Source organism: Pinus tabuliformis, chromosome X (assembly GCF_031772625.1).
Source record: "Pinus tabuliformis cultivar Carrire ecotype Pingquan chromosome X, CPIR1, whole genome shotgun sequence".
NCBI lineage: Eukaryota > Viridiplantae > Streptophyta > Pinopsida > Pinales > Pinaceae > Pinus > Pinus tabuliformis.
The window spans coordinates 494,958,660-494,974,377 of NC_142308.1; the positions used below are offsets into that span (position 1 = coordinate 494,958,660).

General features: G+C 39.4%; 2 pseudogenes; both read right to left on the reverse strand.

Annotated features, from left to right (window-relative positions):
- Nucleotides 1-944: 944 nt before the first annotated feature.
- Nucleotides 945-1,756, reverse strand: LOC149140845 (DEAD-box ATP-dependent RNA helicase 18 pseudogene; annotated as a pseudogene).
- A 3,594-nt stretch (nucleotides 1,757-5,350) lies between these two features.
- Nucleotides 5,351-6,183, reverse strand: LOC149140846 (DEAD-box ATP-dependent RNA helicase 18 pseudogene; annotated as a pseudogene).
- Between the last annotated feature and the right edge of the window lie 9,535 nt (nucleotides 6,184-15,718).

Consider the following 15,718-nt stretch of genomic DNA (forward strand, 5'->3'; position numbering starts at 1 on the left):
AAGCTAAACATAAAACAGCCTTTCCCTAAAATTCTCTGATGGCTTGACATATGGAGCGCTGATCCTTTTGAATCGGGACTGAGGATAAAAGTAGGCGAATTGACCTCCTTTTCTGCTGTAACAGATGTCTTAAAATGCTATGAGACAGTTGAGCTCGGGGGCAAAACCAATTCATATATTAAAAATACGATCTAAAATAAATGGGAAAAGACTGCTCTTTCTGTTTTGAATGCCAAGTCACCATTTTCAGCGTCTTCGTCTTCCTCAAGAGAATCGGGATGATGCGCAAAACCATGGCCTTTACGATGTCACTGCAATGCCATAAATGGTCCCTGTCCAGATTTTATGCCGCATATCTTCCTTAGATGAAACGAACACCTTAAATGTTGCAACAACTGCCACGTTTATATGCAAACGGTTCATCTTCCCCCTCATCAAGAATAGATAGCTAAAAGTACACTGATTCTTTACATCACGTATACTTCATACATAAGAACATACATAAGAAGATATTGCCAATCTCAGCTTGTGCTAATGTTAAAGGTGAGGTCCCACCTATCATGGTCAAAGCTGGGTCAGTTTCATCCCATCAAGATCGTAGCTTTTGTTTGCAAAGCCACAAATCATGAAAATGCCAACCTTCTGCAGTGTACTGCCCAGATCGCTGTATCAATTGCACGAATTGCAGGCTTAATTTCTATCCTTTTCATGGAACAGTAGACAAGAAAATCCCGAGTATCTTAACTATTCTGAGTGATATCGCACAATTTAATAAGGGGAACAAAGTAAAACGTTTCATGAATCACTAGACCAAACTTAGTATTTTGCTCGAAACGTTAACCTCTGTAAAATCATTGTAAGCTTCACTCTTGTCTTCTATTTAAAAGGAATCATTTTTATGACCAATTTTTATGGGACAGCGGCACTATCCTTCCTCCTCGTCTTCAATGGCTTGGACAGCACGTCGCTATCTTGCATTTCTTCCCTGTACCATCATTGCTCACAACTTTATGTCGTTCTACTTTCTCTGCACAATGAGTTCTTGTTTGTTCTTTCTTAGCTGAGTTCCTTTGACGTTGTTTCTCACGAGCTTTATCTTTATATTTGATCGCTCCCAGATCAATGCCTTCAACAGGCACAAAACCATCAGTTGACAAAGTGCGCTGCTTAAGCTCAGGCAAAGATGGAAGCTGCAGTAGACCATATCCCATTGCTAGCTTCCCTGCCTCCAATTCTTTCCATCTGAAGATATAGGAACAATGGTGCTCTTTGTACGCACGAATAAATGACACAAAAGCCTTCAATCCCTTCTCCATTACATCTCGATCCTCCTTTGCAGCTGCACGTATCTGTGGAATAATGTCAGAAGTAGTCACTGAAGATTTTTTCTCTTGAAGAGGAATCTTCCGGATACGCAAAAACTCCACATAAGCATCTTCCTTAGGTAGAGGAACGCAAGTGCATTCCCAGATCTTCCCATTCGTGCTGTTCGGCCAACCCTATGTACAAATACATTAGGGTCTTGTGGAGGATCATACTGCACAATCCAGTCAACATCAGGAATATCAAGACCCCGTGCCGCCACATCAGTGCACAGAAGAAATCCAGCAGAAAGCTTTGTGAAAAACTGTAATGTTTTCTCCCTCATAGACTGCTTCATCCTCCCATGAAGAGCAATTAGAGGACATCCTTTAAGAGCTTCAAGTTGTGGTAGCACAACTCCCCAAAACGACACTTTGATTCCCAATGATGCCATGATCTGAGAGATAAATTGTGGGTGTGCAGGCCAAGCTGCTGCTGTCACTAAATTCCCATCTCTGAAACACGTAGTTATAGGTTCTGGCTCTAATCATTCACCGCCAGAAAGCAATATATCAAGCTTTACAGCTGGAAACGCAGTACATGTTTTCTCTTTCAATATACCTGCACCAGCAAGAATCAATTGCCCACAACAGATAGAAGCAATGGGCTTGTTTGAATCAGAAGACCGCTTGACCAATTTAAGAACAGATTCATTTAGAGCTAGGTACTCGGATGCCCTTCCTCCAGGAACTATCAACCCATCATACATGCTTGCATCAATGTCATCGAAAGATGCTGTCAAAACAAAATATTGGCCTCGTAGTTCTGAATAAGTCATGTCTATTTTCTTCAAATTGTTATATTATCAAAACATAAATGAATTTGCAGCAGATTGTCGAGTGAAGCTAGAATGCGGGCTTGTTGAGCTCTTGCTCTTGCCAGAGCCTGTTCATAAAGCTGCGGAGAATGTAAATCCATTTCTAACTTTTGCAGGGATTGTCTTCATCATCCACATCAAAACACTGTCATTTGAAGAGCTGTAGAGCTATAGAATGTCATGACAAATTACATATTAATGATTTCTTCTTCAAAACAGGGTTTTGAAGAAGAATCTATCTCTGACATGAGACGGAGTCTAACATCGGCTCCATTTGGGATGGCAGCTGCAGCTTCCTGGAGGTGCCAAGAACCGCAGAACTTTGGGAGAGCAGACAGTGCCTCCATCCATTGGGCAATGGAGTCATCATCAACACAACTCTTGACTTATTTTCAAACTGGAACTGAACTCAAACAATCTTCAAGCAAACTAAAACAAGATGCTGCCCTTATGGCTGCTTATTTATTTACAAAGCTACCCTACTTTGCTGTACAAACACTAGATCAGGTAATACTAAAATGCCAAATTAACCATTCAAGTAAACCTGGAAATGAAGCCGCTTGAGAATGCTGCCACGAAGTCACAGATGCAGTTGCTGGCAGCCCTTCATGCACGTGGTGACCCTGGTCACGGAAAAGACAGCCTGATCTGTCAATCAAACTGAGAAATGTGTCCATGTATGCCGCAATAGGATCACGGAAGCCGGACTCTGTTGGCTGCCCCAACTCTGCGATGCATACTTCCAGCTGCACACTGTCAATGTAAACATCTATAGGCAAATCTGTTATTTCTTGTTTCGATGGAGGAAGGATTTCCAAAAAAATTTTAGGGTCTTGGAAATCATAAGAGTGGATCTGCTCATCTAACCATTGAATCTCATCTTCAATTCTTTCCACAATTAACTCACACAATTCAATTTTGAAGACCTTTAAAGATTTCAAGCATTGAATCAAGGCACTGAAAACATCTTCATCAAATTCAGTATTTGCTAATAAATTTCTTATTTCTTCTACAGCTTCACACAGGGCAGGGTCTGCCACATACCCTTCCATGGCATGAATGGATCAGCAAGCACTGGAGTGTCTGGATCGAATTGGAGTCGCCAGGTGAATGGTTCAGCCTGCGTAAGTGTCTGACCGTTGTTCACCATCAACAATCAGATCTGCACCTTGATTGCATGTACTGGGACAAAACAATCAACAAGTTGAATGTTCTCCCCAGTATGGTCGCCACTATGTTAGCGCTTGAGATTTCACCTTAGGCTGAGGAAGGTAAACCTTCAAGGCAACATCAAACCATTTCACCTCGTAGCTAGCCCTACGGGGTATGAGAAGGCTCTCTCCGGTCAATCTCAGTAAAATCTTCAATGGCGAGATGACCCACAAGGTAACACAGATATTAGGCTAGTAAACTGATAAGGAAGTTTGATTTGGGGTTTTTAATTAAATGACGGGGCTTTTCTGGGCTGCATGGGCAAAATCACAGCTTGAACAGAGAAATATAATGACTACACAGATTATCAACTGAGGCAAGGTAGGCAAGCAATTTAACACCAAATCTAGATTTTAAATGAGATGGCAAGACTGGTGAGGAGCTGACAAGGGCATAGGAGATGAATCCTTGTCAAACAGAAGAAAACGTCGAACGTGAACAAACTTATAGGAGGAGCATATAATACTATGAATTCCTACCTAAACACTTCATTTGTTCAGCTAGAAATGATCGTGAAATGAAATGAAACATAACAGTTTACATGTGAGACAAAGGGAAAACTTATGCTAAATTAACATACCACATGAATCTCAGAAGTTAGAGCTGTGAAATTTTCATTAAAAATCCCTGCAGAAAACTGTACATTGAAAGCTCTGTTCCAGCACTCAGCCCTCAGAAAATCCTCCTCTCCCTCTCTGTCCTACAAATGAAGTTTTTAATATATCAAATAAACACAGCTGGGGGAAAAACAATCGACCCCAAGACCCGGCATTTGTTTTTATCATTATTAATAAATAAACTAACATAAACAATCAGCTCTTTCTGAAAATAAAAATGCCCTCCTTCTTCTACTCGAACTGTTGAAAACTGATGAAGCGGTGGCATTAGTGTCATTACAGGTGTCACTCCCAATTACTGAAAATAAACATGAGCAGTCGAATCTGTATGTCACTTTACACATTCTGGGTTTCATAACTGCGCCCCAGATCTCTGCGCTGTTACAATTACAAAAATTAGAAATGGGCGTTTCATCTAAGCTAAACATAGAACAGCCTTTCCCTAAAATTCTCTGATGGCTTGACATATGGAGCGCTGATCCTTTTGAATCGGGACTGAGGATAAAAGTAGGCGAATTGACCTCCTTTTCTGCTGTAACAGATGTCTTAAAATGCTATGAGACAGTTGAGCTCGGGGGCAAAACCAATTCATATATTAAAAATACGATCTAAAATAAATGGGAAAAGACTGCTCTTTCTGTTTTGAATGCCAAGTCACCATTTTCAGCGTCTTCGTCTTCCTCAAGAGAATCGGGATGATGCGCAAAACCATGGCCTTTACGATGTCACTGCAATGCCATAAATGATCCCTGTCCAGATTTTATGCCGCATATCTTCCTTAGATGAAACGAACACCTTAAATGTTGCAACAACTGCCACGTTTATATGCAAACGGTTCATCTTCCCCCTCATCAAGAATAGATAGCTAAAAGTACACTGATTCTTTACATCACGTATACTTCATACATAAGAACATACATAAGAAGATATTGCCAATCTCAGCTTGTGCTAATGTTAAAGGTGAGGTCCCACCTATCATGGTCAAAGCTGGGTCAGTTTCATCCCATCAAGATCGTAGTTTTTGTTTGCAAAGCCACAAATCATGAAAATGCCAACCTTCTGCAGTGTACTGCCCAGATCGCTGTATCAATTGCACGAATTGCAGGCTTAATTTCTATCCTTTTCATGGAACAGTAGACAAGAAAATCCCGAGTATCTTAACTATTCTGAGTGATATCGCACAATTTAATAAGGGGAACAAAGTAAAACGTTTCATGAATCACTAGACCAAACTTAGTATTTTGCTCGAAACGTTAACCTCTGTAAAATCATTGTAAGCTTCACTCTTGTCTTCTATTTAAAAGGAATCATTTTTATGACCAATTTTTATGGGACAGCGGCACTATCCTTCCTCCTCGTCTTCAATGGCTTGGACAGCACGTCGCTGTCTGCTGCATTTCTTCCCTGTACCATCATTGCTCACAACTTTATGTCGTTCTACTTTCTCTGCACAATGAGTTCTTGTTTGTTCTTTCTTAGCTGAGTTCCTTTGACGTTGTTTCTCACGAGCTTTATCTTTATATTTGATCGCTCCCAGATCAATGCCTTCAACAGGCACAAAACCATCAGTTGACAAAGTGCGCTGCTTAAGCTCAGGCATAGATGGAAGCTGCAGTAGACCATATCCCATTGCTAGCTTCCCTGCCTCCAATTCTTTCCATCTGAAGATATAGGAACAATGGTGCTCTTTATACACATGAATAAATGACACAAAAACCTTCAATCCCTTCTCCATTACATCTCGATCCTCCTCTGCAGCTGCACGTATCTGTGGAATAATGTCAGAAGTAGTCACTGAAGATTTTTTCTCTTGAAGAGGAATCTTCCGGATACGCAAAAACTCCACATAAGCATCTTCCTTAGGTAGAGGAACGCAAGTGCATTCCCAGATCTTCCCATTCGTGTTGTTCGGCCAACCCTATGTACAAATACATTAGGGTCTTGTGGAGGATCATACTACACAATCCAGTCAACATCAGGAATATCAAGACCCCATGCCGCCACATCAGTGCACAGAAGAAATCCAGCAGAAAGCTTTGTGAAAAACTGTAATGTTTTCTCCCTCATAGACTGCTTCATCCTCCCATGAAGAGCAATTAGAGGACATCCTTTAAGAGCTTCAAGTTGTGGTAGCACAACTCCCCAAAACGACACTTTGATTCCCAATGATGCCATGATCTGAGAGATAAATTGTGGGTGTGCAGGCCAAGCTGCTGCTGTCACTAAATTCCCATCTCTGAAACACGTAGTTATAGGTTCTGGCTCTAATCATTCACCGCCAGAAAGCAATATATCAAGCTTTACAGCTGGAAACGCAGTACATGTTTTCTCTTTCAATATACCTGCACCAGCAAGAATCAATTGCCCACAACAGATAGAAGCAATGGGCTTGTTTGAATCAGAAGACCGCTTGACCAATTTAAGAACAGATTCATTTAGAGCTAGGTACTCGGATGCCCTTCCTCCAGGAACTATCAACCCATCATACATGCTTGCATCAATGTCATCGAAAGATGTTGTCAAAACAAAATATTGGCCTCATAGTTCTGAATAAGTCATGTCTATTTTCTTCAAATTGTTATATTATCAAAACATAAATGAATTTGCAGCAGATTGTCGAGTGAAGCTAGAATGCGGGCTTGTTGAGCTCTTGCTCTTGCCAGAGCCTGTTCATAAAGCTGTGGAGAATGTAAATCCATTTCTAACTTTTGCAGGGATTGTCTTCATCATCCACATCAAAACACTGTCATTTGAAGAGCTGTAGAGCTATAGAATGTCATGACAAATTACATATTAATGATTTCTTCTTCAAAACAGGGTTTTGAAGAAGAATCTATCTCTGACATGAGACGGAGTCTAACAGATCTAATACTTGGGATCAACAATTCTTACGAGATACCATGGTCCAAAACCATAGGTCCAAATACTGAGGACTTAATACCATGGACCAAAACCCAATGTGCGCGCCTTCCCTTGCATGAAAGTGTGTGTATACGCATACGCGCCTTTTGATCTATGATCCCACGTGTATAGGCAACTTTGATAAGAGGAACCTGCGTATACCTTATTTTCTTCATTCTTTGTAGTGTGATCATCAACTCTTTGCTACTGACCTGCTGCACTATGATCTGTCATCTGTGTGATTTGCCATCAAGGACAACACTTGTCTCATAATGCCAACAATCTCCCCTTTGGACTTGATGGCAAAGCTAACTTGTCATTACTGAGAACTGTCATCTGATTCCTTTGAGCTATCCTGCATCCCGTGCATTCAGTCACATCTGACATCTCTTCTATAGATTCATCTAGTTATAAATAAGTGAGATGTTCTTCTATGAGTGGGTTTCCATCAAGTACAACGCATGCATCATAATGCCAACAATCTTCCCTTTGGACTTGATGGCAACAACACCAAATCACTCTCCCCCTTTGACATCAAGGGCAAAGGGCGAACCAAGATATTCTCTTTCCTTGATAAACATTCCGCTGTCCATACTCCCCCTGAGTACCTGCTGAAATCTCTGAATGAGCTCCCCCTTTGTATATGCCAAGGTGTACCAATCTGTCCATGCTCCCTCTGAGTACATGCTGAAGTCTCTGCTCTGCTGAAGTGTGTTGTTCATGCTCCCCCTGATTGTAACCCAAGTCTACAAAAAGATGTTCTACAAGAAGAACATGACTCTATCATAAATGACCTTCCTATCACTAAGGACTCATACATTCATCTCCCAACCTAGTGGGGATATACCAATATTGACTCATCCACCCAACCAAGTGGGGATACAAGAGTATAACATCATTCATCCCAGGCATAGTGGGGAAACCAACATAGGCCGTTACATGACCTTGATATGACTGAAATATTTCATCATCCTTCTTATGCATAAAGGGGTTACAAATTACATCATGTGACCAGAAGAGATTTCATCAAATGACTACAATAGATAGAGACACACTATTACATCATGAGTCTTGATATGACCTTTACATGAGACCAAACATCTAAATAGGACCACGATAGTCATTAGCAACTATCATACACAATGTATGATCTACTCCATAAGCATCTGTCACCAACATCTAGACCAACAATCATGTTCTCCCTCTATACTTGTTCCATCTGTGCCAGATGGTTTCTGTCAGGCCCATATCAGACTCTTCTCATTCTGAGTTTGGCCCACTGATTTCCTTCAAATTAACATATACGCGACTGTATCCATATAAACAGGCATATATACGCGGATGTTCTTCATAAAACTCGCGTACAACCACTTCCAGATCAGCAACCTGTAAATGTCCTGTAACAAGGTATGTCTGCATATAGATATCAACTCATCCTTTTGAACATCATCATAAAATCATCCACATTATATCATATGTGAAAAACACCATAGTCATATCATCAAGATCTACATGCTCCAAGTATCATCACTTTGGGAACATCAGTATCAATCAACATATGTAGGTATCAATCCTATCATCATATAGGTAAGAACTCATCATCATCATGTCTCCAACAATGCAACTTTGAGTAATCATTCATGTATCCAGCACTATGTATCTTGAGCTCAAGATCATTTTTCAAGACTTCTTCATATCATCAACATCAACAATCCTCATCCACATGGGCGCCAAGAACTATAGGAATCCTGTATCACAACTATATTATATGATCTTGATGCATATGACGACAGCAGCATATGAGTGACTCATCATCAAGTAATGAAGTTGTGTATCACCATGTAAGCACCATATATGTATTATCAGAGAATCAACCACCAATCTGATCTGAAAATCAACTATGTGACCCCAAGAATCATATGAGATGGACAACTCATAATCATATCATAGCAAGATATATCATTTAGCCATATAAGCATCATCACCAAGGACTACTAACCATAATGCCAACAATGCATTATTCAAAACATAAACTCCCCCTGAACCTGTGCCATCTGTTTACTGTCAGATCTGATCATGCATGTATCAGCAATAAAACTTCATCATCATCAAGTTAGGATCAAAAACACTTCTAAACATTTTAAGAGTACCAAGATATTTCCACACATCATTAGCAGATTGTAACTATTATCAAACAAAGCAATAATGAACTGAATCATATCAGACCCTTTTTCTGAGCCTGTCCCTACTGCTTTTCCTCAGACTGACATATACGCGACTGTGCAGTGTCTAACTCGTGTATATACGCGACTTCCCTTTATGAAACTTGCATATGAGACTGAAGTTTTATACTTTCAGCTCCCTCTGAGTCTGTTATGTCTGTGTTGTGCTGTGTCTGAGTACATTGTGTTGTGCCACATCTTTCTGACTGTACTTCCTTCTTCTTCCATATCTTCAAGTGTGATGATGTTTTCTCTTTTTGGTGTGATGTCCGTACTTTGTTCATGCATTCCTTTGCTATATGTCCAAGCTTGTTACATGCATAACATCTTACATGTTTCATATTCCTCCTGTAGCAATCAACAACCTTATGACCAAACATATTGCAAGAAAAACAATATCCATTAAAGTACCTGGAACGTGATGATCTTTCTGTGTGGTGGTCTTGACCCATTCTACTTCTGCATCTGGCTGCAACATGTCCAAGATTATGACATACATAGCATTCAACATTATTCATCAGAGGAGTAGAAGAATTTCTTTGAAGAATTTCTTTCCTTGGTTGTTGATGGGGTTGACCTCTCATCTCTTTGTTGAGCATTTCAGATTTTGCATTAGATTCCATTGTCTTACTAGATTCTTCTTCAACAGATTCATGAAAACCAAGACCAGCTTTGATAGCGGGAGACCTTTTACTACTAAGAATATCATCCAAGATCTTAGTACTATCTTGAAATCGTAAGAGCTTAACCTTTTCTTCTAATATTTCTTTTAGAATATTTACCTCAACCTGAAGATGCTCTTCCTTTTCATGATATTGCTTCTTCATGTTTTCTTCAACTTTTCTTCCTTCCTCTAATTGATGTCTTAGTTCAAGAACTTCATTTTCCTGTTTTTCATGATCTTGGAGTAGTTCTTTATTCTGATTCTTTGATTCTTCGAGATCTTCCTTTAGCGAGAGGATCGTAGCTTCAAGCCTTTCATAGTAATTGGATCTATCTCTGAGTTTCTTGATTTTTGTGCTTCTTTCATTTACCTCAGTTCTTAATGATGTCACTTCATCCTGCAACTTTTGATATTTTTCCTTGAATAGCTTCCTTACCTTGTTACCTTCCTCTAGTTAAGCTTTTAGTTTGGTAGATTCATCTTTGAAGGCACATTCCCTTTTGTTTAATAGATCTTGTTGATCTCTAATTTTTTCTGTAAGCCTTTTAAATTCTGCCTCTATTTGATATCTTTCTTGCTCACCCATAAGAGAAAAATCAGTTGCTTCGCTATCACTTTCATCATCTTCACATGGATGGATACCAGAGGATAACAAATTCATACCTGATAGATCTTGTTCATCTTCATTCTGAAGTGATTCTGAATCTGAAGTGCTTCTTCCACATAATCCCCAATCGATGCTCCCACTGTCATAGTTCTTCTGAGATGTCTTCTTTTTCTTAGGTGCTTTCTTCTTAAGCTTCATTCCCATTGTTCTGCGGATCTCCTTCAAGCAATCAAGCTTCTACCAAAGGACCTGCTCTGATACCAATTGTTGGAAATAATACTGAGAGGGGGGAGGTGAATCAGTATTATCAAATCAATAAAACTTTTTCATTTCCATATACGCTACTTCAATTAATGGAACCCGCGTGTATACGCAACTGTGTCTAATACAACTAGCGTATATCCAGAATACTTATGATTTAGTTAATCCATTAATGTTGATCTTTAGTTAGTGCATCAGAACTTCCTTAACCATATGAACAGTAAGCAGGTGCAGTAAAACAGAACAAATCATCACACACAAGAAGCACACATGAACACCATGATATAAGGTGGAAACCCAATGTGGGTGAAAACCACCTGCTACAAGTCATCTCTATCTTCTTTTAATACGAAACTTCATTTTACAATATTTCTGTACTGGTGCAGTCTTATACAGGCTTCTACCTGCAGAAGGCTAAAACCTTCTCTCGTTCTCCGGACTCTCATGGAAGGGAGCTATAACCCCCTTAGCTCTTGTACTAGCCGATCCATTTACTAGTACACAGGTGCCTGCCTACAGAAATGCTCCAACCTTTACTCATTCTCCAACTACTACTAGAAGGGAGCTACCACTCCCTTTGCTCTTGTACTAGCTGATGTACTAGTACGTAGGCGCCAGCCTACAATCTCCTTCCATCCTCCAGGGACCACATTTCATACATTTTCAGACTGGATACTCCTGAAGCACAATACTATAATCTGAAGGCCATGTTTCATCCAATTTTCATACTGGACCCATAAATATCATTGAAGCACACAATCAATCAATACTAGCATCATCAATCTCTGAATCACCCAATACTAAATCACTGAAACCTTGTCAACAAAAATTGCAGTCACCAGAACACAGAGCAGAACAATGAACTCTATAACAATATTCAGAACCAACTGTATCATCAAAATCATGCATCAGAGTGCATACACTACTTGGAAGTGCTGAACCAGCGTGTATACGCAACTTCACCAAAGTGAACCAGCGTATATATCATCAATTACTTACTTATAACTTGATGCACTTCCTGACTTCAGACATGTCCAGATTATTACATATGCAAGGATGATATGTGTGTTAGCAACCATATCTAGTCCATCAGATCACATAAATATGAGTCATTACGATCCTGATCCATTATTAGATTTCATCCATCACCACTGAAGCTAAACACAATCAACCAAACAGAATATGCAGAATACTGACACCATTAAACAGTCACCAAAACTCATCAAGAACCACCTGTAACTTCAAACATCATAGCTCAAATGGTATACGCTACTACAATGAACCAAACCCGCATACATACACGCTTTCACCAAAGCCAACCCGCGTACAGATCTATAAATATTCAATCATGACTTGCAGCTATTTCAAACTTAAGTTATACCCAGTTCAAAACATTACATGCGTCAGTATACAGATCTAGAACAAGCATAATCAAACATATAGAGATAGTTCATTTCAAACCATTTGATCCCGATCTATCCTTAGATCTTGTTCTCCATCAACCGGTGAGATTCCTCCTTAGCCCAGATCAAGCAATGCATCATAAACCCTTTACCTGCATACTGGATCTCATACTTCATTAGATATTCAAGTCTTTTCCATGCTCTTTCCTAATGATCTTCTTCTCCTTTTATAGTCTTAGGCCTTACTCAATACCATGGTCCAAAACGATAACAAATCAATACCATGGATCCAATACTTGGGATCAACAATTCTGACGAGATACCATGGTCCAAAATGATAGGTCCAAATACCGAGGACTTAATACCATGGACCAAAAGCCAATGTACACGCCTTCCCTTGCATGAAAGTGCATGTATACGCATACGCGCCTTTTGATCTATGATTCCGTGTGTATACGCGACTTTGATAAGAGGAACCTGCGTGTACCTTATTTTCTTCATTCTTTGTAGTCTGATCGTCAACTCTTTGCTACTGACCTGCTGCACTATGATCTGTCATTTGTGTGATTTGCCATCAAGTACAACACTTGTCTCATAATGCCAGCAATCTCCCCCTTTGGACTTGATGGCAAAGCTAACTTGTCATTACTGAGAACTGTCATCTAATTCCTTTGAGCTGTCTTGCATCCCGTGCATTCAGTCACATCTGATATATCTTCTGTAGATTCATCTAGTTATAAATAAGTGAGATGTTCTTCTATGAGTGGATTGCCATCAAGTACAACACATGCATCATAATGCCAACAGTCCTAACTGAACTACAGTTCTGAAAGTTTTGATCTGGAATTCAATTGGTAACAGAACCTGTTTGCCATATACCAGCTCATATGGTGTATGTCCCATGCTATTTCTCCAAGTGGTTATGTATGCCCACAAAGCCTCTGGTAATCTTTCAGCCCAGTCCTTCTGATGCATATTTATTGTCTTTGTCAGAATGGACTCAATCACTTTTTTCGTGGATTCCACCTGGCCATTTGCTTGCGGGTGATACGACATGGATTTCCTGTGTCGGATCTTGTATTGCTCCATCACACCCTACACCAAATTAGAAATAAACTACCAACCATTGTCAGAAAAATTTCTCTAGGCACACCAAATCTATTAAAGATTTCAGTAAAAAGAAAATCAACAACAACTTTTTCTGTAGCAAAAAGAAATAGCTTTAGCTTCTACCCATTTCGTAACAAAATCTATACAAACCAAGATATGCTTTTTACTTGATGATGTTGGATTTATTGGCCCTATAAAATCAATAACCCATTTTTCAAATGGCTCAATCATAACTTGGGGGCATAAAGGCATTTCATTGGTTTGATTAGGCTAGCCCATTCGCTGACAGCTATCACAATGCTTGACATACTATTTGGCATCCTTAAACAAGGAAGGCCAAAAGTAACCAGCTTATAATACTTTATATGCAGTCTGCTTATCAGCGAAGAGACCTCCACAAGGTTCATCATGAGCAAATTTCAATATGTCAAACACTTCCTCCTCTCTTACACACCTACGGATAATCAGATCTGGACCAGTGTAAAAGAGATCTCCTTGAATCCAGGAATATGCAGCACTTTTCTGAACAATACTCTGATTTTCATGAGTGGACAAGTGGGGTGGTGTTTCCCCAGTAACCAAGTAATTAGAAATGTTAGAAAACCACAGGGAATCTGTTGACATAGCAAAAATATGTTCATCTAGAAAATCATCATTAACAGGAGTAGCTTCACCAAGATTATCTAATCTAGAAAGAAAATCTGCTATTACATTAGATTTTCCTGGTCTATCAACAATAGTAATATTAAATTCCTACAACAATAGTAACCACCTAGTCACTCTACCACTATTTAATGGTTTATTCATCAAATATTTAATCGCGGAATGATCAGTATGTACAAATACTTCATATCCTGTAATATAGCGCATGAACTTATTAATTGCAAAAATTACAGCTAAAAACTCTTTCTCTGTAACTGTATAATTTAATTCAGCGAAAGACAAATTATTACTAATATAATAAATGGCATAGGATTGTTTATTGTCCTCTTGTCCTAAAGCTGCGCCAATAGCCAAATCTGAAGCATCAGAGGAAATGTGAAAAGGCAGAGACAAGTTAGGACCTCTCAAAACTAGTGCATGTACTAACTTTTCCTTCAATGTTTCAAAACATTGTTGGCAAGTTGTGGTCCAAGAAAATTCACTATACTTAGCTAGAAGTCGGAAAAGAGGGGCAGCTATCTTAGAAAAAAATTCAATGAATCTCCTATCGTAACCAACATGTCCTAAAAAACCTCTTACTTTCCTTTGAGTTTTGGGTTCAGGAAGATGCAGAATGATTTCAATCTTTGCTGGATCAACCTGGATACCTTTACCAGAAATCAAATGGCCAAGTACCACTCCCGCTTTACACATTAAACTACATTTCTTGTCACTCAAGGCGAGATGGGCTTCCTGACAATGAAGAAGTACATTTTCCAGATTTTCAAGAGCTTCCTCAAAAGAATCACCAAACTCAGAAAAGTCATCCATATAAATTTCTACAAATTCTAGATCAGCAAAAATGGCCAAGACTGCCCTTTGAAAGGTAGTCGGGGCATTACATACACCAAAGGGGAGCACTCTATAAGAAAATGTACCCCATGGACATGTAAAAGTAGTTTTATCCTGATCTTCGGGTGCAATCTGTATCTGGTTATAACCAATGAAGCCATCCAAAAAGGAAAAATATTTCTTTCCTGCAAGGGTATCAAGCACCTGGTCAATGAAAGGGATAGGGAAGTAATATTTAAGAGTAGCTTTGTTTAATTCTCGATAATCAATACAAATAAGCCATCTTCCATCATTCTTAGGTACTATCACTAATGGAGAGACCCACTGACTATTGGAAATAGGATAGATAAAACCAGCATCCAAGAGTTTATGTACTTCTTCCTTCACAATATCTCTTAGATCTGGATTAATTCGCCTTTGGGGTTGTCGAACAGGTTGGGATCCTTTCTGAATATAGATATGATGTGTACAAGTTTTAGGAGGAATACCCTTCATATCTTCATAGCCCCATGCAAAGGCACTAAGATGGTTTTGCAACAAATTCACAAGCTGCTCTCACTGAGATGAGTCCAAATCTGAACTAATATACAAGGATTTACTAGGGCTAATCTCAACAAGAGTAGTATCAGGCTTAGGGGTACTCAAGGGGGTGGTCAAATGTAGCGGTACAGAAGAATGAGAATCATGGTTATCTTGAAAATCTAGGCTGAAAATCTAGCTCAATAGCTCAAAATTAGGCATAGTGTCTATATTATTCAGGAAATCTTGAATCACATCTTCTTGTGAAGACCTAGTATGCTAATGGATAAGGGAAGTGGGTTGAGTCTCATCATCACTGCTCTGGTCCAACCATAAAGTATCTCGAAGGTCCTGAATGGATCTGGCTGGGGGGTATAAGGTAACTTTCTTCCTAGAATCTCCATGTGAAATATACATATCACCGGAGCGACATCCAATATATGCATCAGTTGTAGCAAGCCATGGTCGACCCAAGATCAAGGGATGTCCTCCTACTGGGTTCTTTGGCTGAAGCACAATGAAATCAACA